A 10,775-nucleotide genomic window follows, 5' to 3' on the forward strand; every position below is an offset into this window, starting at 1 on the left:
AGCACCAGAACTCTGCCGTTAGCCTTTGGGATTCTGAGCAGCTTGTCACCAGGTGGAGCTAGAGAATGACACCATTACCCACAGTTCATTCCTTGGGGGACTCTCAAAGCTTCTGGGAGCTCAGTGATACATTGAAGTTCCGGAGGTTCCTGGGATGGCCTGAAGTTGGGCAGAAGTGCATCAAAAGCCTCTCAAATGTGATGATTTAATTGGATGGCAAAACTCAAAAGGCATCTTTTTTTCTACTGAAAAGAACTGGACCCTGTGCAGAAGAATACTTAGAGCCCTTTGAGGACAGAAATAAGCCTATCTTGTTATAGCTACAGAAGGGTTGAGCCTTCAGGAGACTTGCTACTTACTGTTCTGTGTAAGGCCAAGCCCTCGTATCTCGGTGCAATGCAGCCAAAATTCCTGCAGCATCTCCATCATGCCCATCTCCCACATGTTCTCTACACAGCTGCCAAAGTCACCTTCTCACAAAGGAAAAAGAAAGCGTGCTCCCTCCACAGCTGAAAATTCCCCAATGGCTACTGACCTCATTTCATAAGAAAACATTAATTAAATAAAACCCAGGGATAGACAGACTTCTTCTTTAATGGTTGATGTAGTAAGAATTTTAGGCTTTGCCCAATATGGTGTCTGTTGGGTGGTTGTATTGCAGTGATGGGCTGCACTAGGGTAAAGCAAATGAGTTGCCTCAGGAAACAAAACAGTCACTCTCAGGGCCGTGTGAGGGTGGAAGTAGACACAGACAATACTCGAAGAATGGGCATAGCTATGTTCCAGTAACACTGTATTTGACCCACAGCCTATGTGCATCAAGCTCTCAGAGCCTTTGCATTTGCTCCTCCCTCTTCCTGGAACACTCTTTCCTCACATTTTTGCATGGATGGCTCCAAATGCTGGATGATTTATTAAAAAGATTAGATGAATATTTGAAGAATCAGTAAAGTGCCCTAAACATGAGAAATATTTTAGAACAAATTTGATTCTAAGATATTTCCCCTAAAATATCCAAGTAGTCATCTTGGGCAAGTGGAAGGATCAGGACTTTGTTGACATTCTTTACACTTCTTTTAGCCTTGGTTGGTTTAAAAAATTTTTAATTATGTGGGGAGTTGGAAGGAGGGAAATCACCTTGTCGAGCTGAAGGCCTCTAAGCCCCACTGTGGCCTTGTTGGTTCCTTTTGGTAACCATGGCCTCTGGTTAAGTATTGTTTTCTCTGGGAAGGTTCCTCCAACCAGTGACTTGACAGTGTCCTTCCACCACCTATCACATTTTGCTGTTGTATTTTCTCAGAGCACTTAATCACTATCTGAAATTATTGTGCTTATTTATGTGCTTCCTTGTTGACGGTCTCCCTTTTGCATGTAGACCCAGAAGCCCAGGAATCCTGTCTATCTTGTTGACTTCTGTTCCTAGTATAGTGTCTAGCACATGGAAGGCACGCAAGAAAATATTTGTTGACTGACTCAATAAATGAATGCCTAACTGTGAAAAATATTTCCACATCACATATGACAGGGTTAATTTCCCTAAAATAGAAAGGATTTCTGCAATTTAATAAGAAAAAGGCCAGTTGGGTTATTGGTTTAATATGGAAAACAAAACAGGCAAGGATATGAACAGTTCACCAAACAAACAACCCAATATTCTGTGCAAACATATGAAAAAGTACTCAAACTCACGTATGGTTAAAAAAAAAAGGAGAGAAACAATTTTTCGTCTATCATACTGGCAAAGATAAACAATAATATTACTGTATCAGCAAGGGTATGGGAAACAAGTCCCTTCATATCCTGCTGATATAAGAACACAAGAGCTAAACATCTTTCAAGAATGAGATCCAATCCTAAGTGAAGTTCTCTGCTTATCCTTTCTATAGCCTTAAAATTAACTCAGAATCCACCTCGGATAACTGAATCAGCTTTAGCTAATGGAGTTAAATCAATTTAGGCAAAAGCAAATTTGTCAATAGAAGAATTTAGACCAAATCAGATTTGGTAGAACATTTTACAACTACATCATGGGAAGATTTTTCAGCTCTTTATCTTTTACCAATTTGGCCTGTTTTTCTAAAATGTTTACTTCTTTCTTTCTACTTTTTAGATTTTAATTAACTTTTGGTTTATTCTCTAGGGAAATGTAATTTAAACATCCAACAATAGAAGATTCATTGAAAAAAATCAATTTTCTTGAGTTCTGTCCTTGAATATAGAAACACGGTTAAATATGCAGCACATTCATTTGGTGTATAGTGAACATCTGTTTTGTGTCAGGCATTGTGCTGGGCACTTGAAGTACTATGGTGAACACATCCCTGTCCTCAAACATGTGAGAGAAATCGATGTAAAACGGACTTGAACAAAAAAATAGTCAAGTTTTGATAGGTGCTATGGAGGAAATAAACAAGGACCTGAGATGGGCAATGCTTACTTTTGTTCAGGTGATCAGGAAGAACTTTTTGAAGAAATATCATATAGGAAACGATCAGAGAAGCCACTTTCATGAAGGGTAGGGAAAAACGTATTCCAAGGTGAAGATACCACATGTACAACATCACCCAGGTGGGAAAGAGCTTGGCTTCTTTCAAGAACTGAAGGGAGAGTGCTGTGACTGGATCACAGTGAGTGAGGGAGATGACGCACCAGGATGAGCTGCTCCCTGGGGCTTCATAGGCCAAGTTAATGAGTTTGGATTTTATTTCAAGTGTAAGGGTTTCACAGAGGAAAGTGATGCCATCTTATTTATATCCAAGGAAGATTGCTCTCACTTCTGTATAGATAATGAATTGATGTGGGGCAAGTGTAAAGTGTTAAAAAAAAACAAACAGCCTGAGAAAAGGCTGTTGCAGGAATCCATGCAGAGATGATGGGGACCGACTGGTGGTGGCAGTGGAGATAGGGAGATGAGGAGAGGCTGGAATTAGAATTTGGCAGTAGAATTACGAGTTGTTTGTGAATTTGATGTAGGAACTGAGATCATTCAGGCATATCAGTCAGTGTCCAATTGGAAAAACAGAAATCATTCTAGGTATTTCATACTGAGAGAATTTAACGTATGAAATTAGTTACAAAATGTTGGAAAGGTTAGAGGAACAAAAAAGGGAAGGTGTGGTAACCTAGAGATAAGCATCTGCAGGAAGTCAGGACCACTCCTAAGGCTGGAGGAAAAAAGGGAGGTGCTGAGGTTATCAGAGGCCAGGAGTGTCTGGCACCTGAGACTGTGGGAACCTGCTGGTGCTGTTGGAACTGGCCACTGCTCCAACCACGGAGGCTGTTGCTGGAACTGGGGAAGGCTAGTGGAGCCCACAGCTGCTGGTTATTGCCACAGTCACTGCCAGAAACTTTAAAGGGGTGGCAGGGGTGGGGCTTTCCCCTCATTTCATCCAGTTTCTCACTAGTGCTTCCCACTGGCAGCATCTAACTTGGGCCAGCTGGCAAGGGAGTCTGGGAAATGGCAGCTCACAGGACTCCATCCACCTCCTACAGAGCAGTGCACAGAATGCAGGGAATTGTACTTAGTGCCAACAAGCCAATGACCAGCACATGGAAGAATCAAAGATTTGTTTGAGGTAGGGAAAACAATCCCATATTCTTTAAAAATAGATATTTCTTTCTTTTTACAAAAACAATATATGCCCATTAGAAAAAAATTAGAAAACACAAACAATAGAACATAAAAAACTTCCATATTCCCACTTACTCAGGAACAATCATTAATATAATCTTGGTGTCTCTGTTTCCAAAAAAGCACTCTACATTTATTGTATTGTAACCCACTGTACTAAATTTATAGAATAAACATTTGCTGGACATTTACTTTGTTCCCAATAGTTTCCAGTGTTGAATATTTATGTTCTACCAACATTTTCCTATTATTAATATAAAAAAGAATTGTTACCTGAAAATCAGTTTGCAATGTAAGGAAACAGTTCATGAATACAATCGTAACCTCCAATTCGATTGTTCTGAGATTATTTGCTTAGGTAGAAAGAGAAGGTAATTATTTTAAGCATAATGTAAAATGCTGGGTCTTTTCTTATCCTGTTCATTGCCTTGGTTGGGGAGAAGAAAACACTCAGAATTCAGAGCTGCAAACATGCAGTCTGGGACTGGAGAAGAGCTCTAGCTACAGGCTCCACTGGAGCTGCCCTGCTCCCCTGTCTGTCTGGGCCTCCTGGAGTCAGCCTACAAACAGGGAAGCTGGCCATCTGGATTGTACAGAGGGTGAGACACCAAGAGAATGTGTCTTTCAGTGTAGGCGCTATTTATTATGGCTACAGGGCAACCATTTTTCTAGTGTTATCTATTAGAATGATTTTGGCCACTAGTAGCTGAAAACTGTAACTTAAATTAGCTTAAAAATGAGGAACTGTATTATCTCACATAACTGGAAGTCCAGAAGTAGGATAGGCTCCCAGAAAGTCAGATAACCCACTCAGTGATGTCACCAAGGTCCCAAGTTCTTCCAGCACTCTGTGCTGCCTTCCTTGGTGCTATCTTCATCCTGAGACTGGCTGCCTTCATGGTGACCCAGATGGCTGCCAGAGGCCACAGAGATGCCTGCTTCCTTTCTTCATGATCAGCGGGAAGGAAAAATAGACCTCTCCCTTCATTATAAATCCTCAGTTCAAGCAGGCCAGGGGTTCTCAATATTGCCACTAACATTAAAATCTCTAGGAGTGCTTTATTAATTATTTATTTATTGCTGTTATTTCATTTTCCTTATATTAATTTTTTGTGTTTTTTTATGATGATGTATTGTTCATTTATTTGCTACTTTATTTTTTAAACTGTGGATACCCAGGCCTTATTGCTAGAAATATTAATTAGTCTAGGGTGGGGCCCAGCTAAAAGTAGTCTTTAGAAGCTCCCATGTGATTCTAATGTATAGCCGGGGTGGAGAGCCACTGGATTAGGCTGGTTTAGGTCACTTGCCCACCCCTGGACTAACAGTCACCAGGGTAAAGCCAAGAATTGATTGGCTCAGAAAAGTGGATCTCAAAGTGTGACTCTAGACCAGCAGAAGCAGCTCCTGGGAACCTGTCAGAAACACAGATTACTGGGCCCCACTGAGACTCACTGAATAAGAAGCTCTCGGGGTGGGGCCCTGTGTTGTGTTTTAACAAGCTTGCTAGTTGAGTCTATTGAAAGCTAAAGTTTGAGATCCACTGCCTTAGACCAATCAGGCTTCTTCTCTAGAGCTAGAGAGGAGGTAAATATGTGAGCAAAAATGAGGTCTTTTAGAACAGTGGACCCCAGGGCACTGGAGCCTTAGTACCCCTTCCTCCCATCACTGGGGCTGAGAGGAGAGGGGAGGAGAGGTCACGGACCTGAACCCCAAGGACCCCTGCTGTACGGAAAGGGCCTCCCAACAGAGGCATCAAGCCTCAGTCTCCAGGCCTCAGTGGACTGTTAGGATGGGAAGAAGGCATATTCTGTAGGTATCCATGCCTTCTCACCCTGGGGCATCTTGGAAGTTTCTGCAAGAGCTGAAGGGCTGAAAAGACTGACTTGGTGTACACTTTTCTGAAAACTGTGCACTAATTTCAGTCACTGTACAACTTCGACAGGATGCTGGAAAAGAAAGGGGCCATTAGGGAAAAACAAAGGAAATCTGAACACAGTAAAGACTTTAGTTAATAATAATGTATCAACATATTTCATAAATTGTGACAAGTACCATACTGTGGGAAAATGGAAGTTCCTATGGCCAGGATCCTCACCTGACCCTAAACTACTTGATATAATTGGCCTTCTGCTAGCCTACTGCTTCCACACCCATAGGCAATAAGCTATTATTGACTGAGTCACTATATAAAGATCTCTGCCCAGTGCTCTGGGCGGAGGCAGAGATGGAGGTGGATTACAGATCTGCAGACTGCTGGATGCAGATATGCTCCTAGTGCTTGACCTACTGCTGTGAGAATAAAGCTGGCTATAAAACCTTTTATCCCAAGAACGTTCTGTTGTCATTTCTCAATCTCACTGAATCCATAGCGAACTTGCCCGGGGCTGAAACCCTCAGTCAAGACACATACTAATATGTCAAATTATTAGGGAAAACTGGGTATGGAGCATATGGGAACTCTGAGTAAATCTTCAGAATTTTCCTATAAATCTAAAACTATTCTAAAATAAAAAGGTTATTTTAAATATGATACATTAAGAAGTGAAATTCTAATAAATGGAAACACCTTTGTAAAAGGTTTTATAAAATTAAGCATAAAAGTTTCTTTAAAATAGTCCATATTAATATAAACTTGATACAGCTATATTTTCATGATTGACCATTTATTTTTAGCCAGAGCAAATGCTGTTTAGACATTTTCAGCTTAAACAGGAGTTGAATTGGAAAATATTAATGAAGATTTCTGATATGTTGGACTTCCCAGAATCTGCATGTGGATAAAGTGAAGATTCTTATGGCCAGGATTCTTACCTGGCCCTAGTCAGCTGGCTCACTACACACATGTGGGCAATACATTGTTACTGACTCTATATAAAGAGATCCACCCAGTGCTCTGGGCTGCTGCATGGCTGCAGGGTTGCAGAAGAGCAGAGGCTGGAGTTGTGGCAGCTCCAAGGACAGAGACTGAGGTGGCTGTGAGGGCGGAGAGGCCCAGAGGCAGAGACCAGCTTGCTGCATGTAGACTCGCTCTGAGTGGACAGGATTCTAGTGACTGACCTGCCACCATGGGAATAAAGTTAGGTATAAACCCTTTCACCCCAAGAATGTTCCACTGTCATTTCTTTGGTCTCATTAAATCCATAGTGAACTTGTCCGGGGCTGAAACTCATTGGCAAGACACTGCATATGGCCAGAATTATCAAAGAGTAAATGAGAGGTTTAAGCTTGTCCATATGCTTAGAAATAATTAAGAACTGATATAGAAAGTCACTTTCTTTGCCATCTTCTTAGACCTGGGAAGTAGTTGGATGGCTGGACTCTACAGGGAATGAAACATAATCAGATGTATCTTTCTTTAAACTCAATTCATAGCAGTGAGCTCAAGCATAAATTCCCTTCAGGTGCTCTCCTCTTGTTTCACCAGCTCCATTTAAATTAAATGCACTTCCTGTGTCCTGAGGGGTGAGCTGTGCACCCCAGTGGACTGAGGTGTGACTCATTACCAATGACTGCTCACAATCACAGGATTTATGTGGGATTCCTAGAAATGCTGGGCCATAATTGGAATGGAGCACCGAGCAAATTCTAATTAGTTTGGAAATTTACTTTAAAAGTAGTCAACTAAATAACTTATGGTAAGTTTTGCTCGTCTCCCTTCTGTCACTAAGAAAACCAGTAATTAAAATTGTCTTTGAAGGTGAGAGTGTTATAATTCAGAGTTGTAACAACAACAAAAAAGAGCTCTTAAGGGCAAAGACTTTGCTATGCCAAGCAAGTGGCTCAAAATGATTTTTTCCCCTGAACTTACACTGAATTTTCTTAGATTTTGTTGTGTTGTTATACTCTCTCAATCTGACCTTGGACAAGTTCCTGAGCCTCCCGCTGCCTCATTTTTATGATCTTCACAAGGGGGAGTAATAATACTACCTATTTCTTGATGGTGTTACAAGAATTATTGTTTGCAACCCTGTTAGCAAAGTGCCTGGAATGTGGTAAATGTTACAATAGTGTTTGTTTGATAAATAAGTAAGATAGCCCTTGCCCACATTAAAGTCATTCAGTATAAATGTAATGACCAACCTATTGATAATAGGGCATGGCAAAAACACAAAAAAGAATATTCAGGTACAAACTAGGGGGGAGGGCACCTCAGGCATGGCAGGACATTAAAGGGTTAGAAGAAATGTAGATTGTTTTCATCAGATATTAAAAGGATGTGATGGAACCCTTCCATATTATTGGTGGGAATATATACCCCAAAGAATTGACAGCAGGTACTCAAACACTTAACACACATGCTCATAACAGCACTGTTCACAATAAGCAAAAGGAGGAAACAACCCAAATGTCCATCAGCTTATGATGGGATAAACAAATGTGGTATATCCATACAATGGAATATTATTCAGCAATAAAAAGGAAAAAAATGCTGATATGTGCTACAACATGGATGAACCTGGAAAATATTATGCCAAGTGAAAGAAGCCAGTCATAAAAGGTCACATATTCTATGATTCCACTTACAGGGAATATCCCCGAATAGGTAATCCATAGAGATTGAAAACAGATGGGTGATTGTTAGGAGTTTGGGGTAGGTGAGAATTGGGGAGTAACTGCTAAATGGGCACAGGGTTTTTCATTTGCAGTGGTGAAAATGTTGCTGGAACTAAAGAGAGGTGATGGTTGTACAACATTTTGAAAGTACTAAATGCCACTGAATTGTTCACTTTAAAAGGGTTAATTTTATGTTTTGTCAATTTTACCTCATTAAAAAAAGTGTACACTTTTTTTTAAATGAGAGTAAGGGCTCTCTCTTTGTCTAGTTGAGAAGACAGAGGCCGTCCAGGCTTCCTCTCCCACTCCCCAAAGACCTTGTACTTAGGAAAGTTACCTAATGTCCAGGCCTGCTGGGCCTTGGTTTCCTCATCTGTAGGAAAATGAAATTGGACTAGGATGACCACCAGGATCCCTTTCAGATCGAATCTCAAGGCAAAGAAACTCAACATCCTTCTTTTGCTCTGTGTCATCCACATGCTTAAAAATGACTGCATCTGTCCTGCAGATGTACACTGGAAGAGAATGTTGTAATTAAATTACAGGAAAATTAACTTGTTTTAATTTATAATATGAAAAGTATTTTAATATTCATTATTATAATGATACAGGTTAATGGACAAATAACTAAAATGAATGCACTTTAACAATTAGCTGGGGGTTTGCTACTCTGACATTCAGACTCAAAAAGCCTGTGTGTGGCTCCAGACTGTGCCCCTCTATGTAATCACACACTGCTTCTTGCCAGTCACGGTATCTCGGGCTTCCCTGCCAATTGCAGTGCTGGCAGCTCCTGGTCGATTGGGAGGCCCTTGATTGATTAATACATGCCCTTGCCAAGCAGAGATGTTGGCAAGGGACTGAATACCCTTCTAAACTGCCCACCAAAGTAGGTTTCTTTGCTACCAAAATAATCTAGAACACCTTAAAGCTATCAGTCACTAAACTTGCTTATACACCATTGACCTATTACAGCTAGACTAGTTACAACTTTTAATTATTGAAATATTATTTGAATAGTAAGTTAAATTTACTTAGTTCTGGGATTTAAAGTCCTGGGTCAACATGTTCATTCTGGAAGATGGATTATAATTTTCTGTATGTGCTGACCACTACTTCCTCCACCTGCTACTGCAGATTTCTAGTCCTTTGTAAATTCCCTCCAATTTATTCCTAGGAGCTTCAGGTCTATCTACAAAGAGAACCTTCAGCTAGGAAAATCCCAGCCAGCTCCCAAGGATTATCTGTCATTTTTCCTTTTCTTCATTCAGCAACATCTACTTCTGAGCTCTAAAGCAGGCCCCAAAGCTGCAAAATCTACAAGCCACTCCCTAATGGGACCCATATTCAGGTCACCTCAGACCACATTTCAGACCATATTTCTCCTGGCCACTCCATTATCCATAATGTCCCTGGAGATCACTGGTTGCACCAAAGCTGTTCCTGGCTGTGGGGGTTCAGGCAGAAGTGGGAGAAGGGCCTTCCTCCCTTTTGGTATTGCCTCTCCATTTCACTCCTCTGCACAAATGGGTAGTTCTCCAGCTTTCATTTTAAGCCTCTTCCTCCCAGAAACTAAACATCCACCCTGGCTGGATAGGGAGACAAAGTGGAGACAAATACCCTACAGAACACCTAACTGCCCCCTTTACTGGCCTCTGAGGTTTGTTCTGGGCCAGGCCGATCTGACTGACACTGTCTTCAAGTAGATTCTCTTCCAGGGACTTCCCCAGACCCTTATGCAAATAGATCATGCAGGCCTCCAGGCAAGCCCAGACATACCCGAATCCCACGTGGAGGTTGCCATGGCTCAGGGTCAGATGCCAGGTTCCCAGTAACTATTTACTGGGCACCTACTAGGTGCTGGGTGCTGGTGGTCCAAGGATGGTGGGCTCCTCATCCTGGAGCTGCTGTGGGAATTTAGACGAGGGCTCCTTGAGGCTGGCCAAGTCAATCCTGTACTTGTTGGTGTGCCTCCTGCTGAGAGGTCACACCATCAGTGCCAATGAATTACTGTCCTGGCAGAGAGCCTCCTCCCAATGTAACTAGAAGTTCACGCAAGTTTCTTACTGACCACTCCTCTTGAATATTCCTCAGGTTCTTCCTCATCCACCTGCCTCCGTCCGCTTCTTGCCATTACGCAGCAGCAATGTCCCTTTCTTATTGGACTGTTCTTGAACTGGCCTTCCCTCCATTTCTCCTTTAATATTTCTCGGCTCAGATGCAGAGAGGAGAGGGCTATTGGCAGGAGTAAAGGATTGTGTACAAAATAAGCAGTGCTTGTAAAACCCACACATTCTTTTGTTCAAATTAAATGAAGAACCTGAGTGCAAACTAATGTAAAATTACAAATATAGAAATGACTGCCTGTAATTTGTAAATCTTTCCCCGCTGATTCTGATCTCTGGTGTTCAGTATAAATGGGGGCAAAAAATCCATAAAGCAGTCAGCTTATCTTTAGGTAACTGAAATAACTTCTAGATGGTGTCCCTCCCACCCTGCAAGTACAGCTTCTTGTGGGAAAATCGAGAAGAAAAGTCTTTCGGGAGACATAGCTGTGCTGGTTGTAACACAGAATGTGATTAATTTT

At 41.5% G+C, this 10,775-nt stretch overlaps 1 long non-coding RNA gene across 1 annotated transcript in view; it reads left to right on the forward strand.

Annotated features, from left to right (window-relative positions):
* The window catches only part of LOC118910282 (uncharacterized), a 135,165-nt gene extending 128,774 nt beyond the window's left edge, over window positions 1-6,391 (forward strand). Inside the window, exon 9 of the long non-coding RNA XR_008992512.1 lies at window positions 85-6,391. This is a non-coding gene — a long non-coding RNA (uncharacterized LOC118910282). The remainder of the gene's footprint in view (window positions 1-84) is intronic.
* The last annotated feature ends 4,384 nt before the right edge of the window (window positions 6,392-10,775 follow it).

The sequence above is a fragment of the Manis pentadactyla genome, chromosome 11 (assembly GCF_030020395.1).
Source record: "Manis pentadactyla isolate mManPen7 chromosome 11, mManPen7.hap1, whole genome shotgun sequence".
In the NCBI taxonomy this organism is placed as follows: domain Eukaryota; kingdom Metazoa; phylum Chordata; class Mammalia; order Pholidota; family Manidae; genus Manis; species Manis pentadactyla.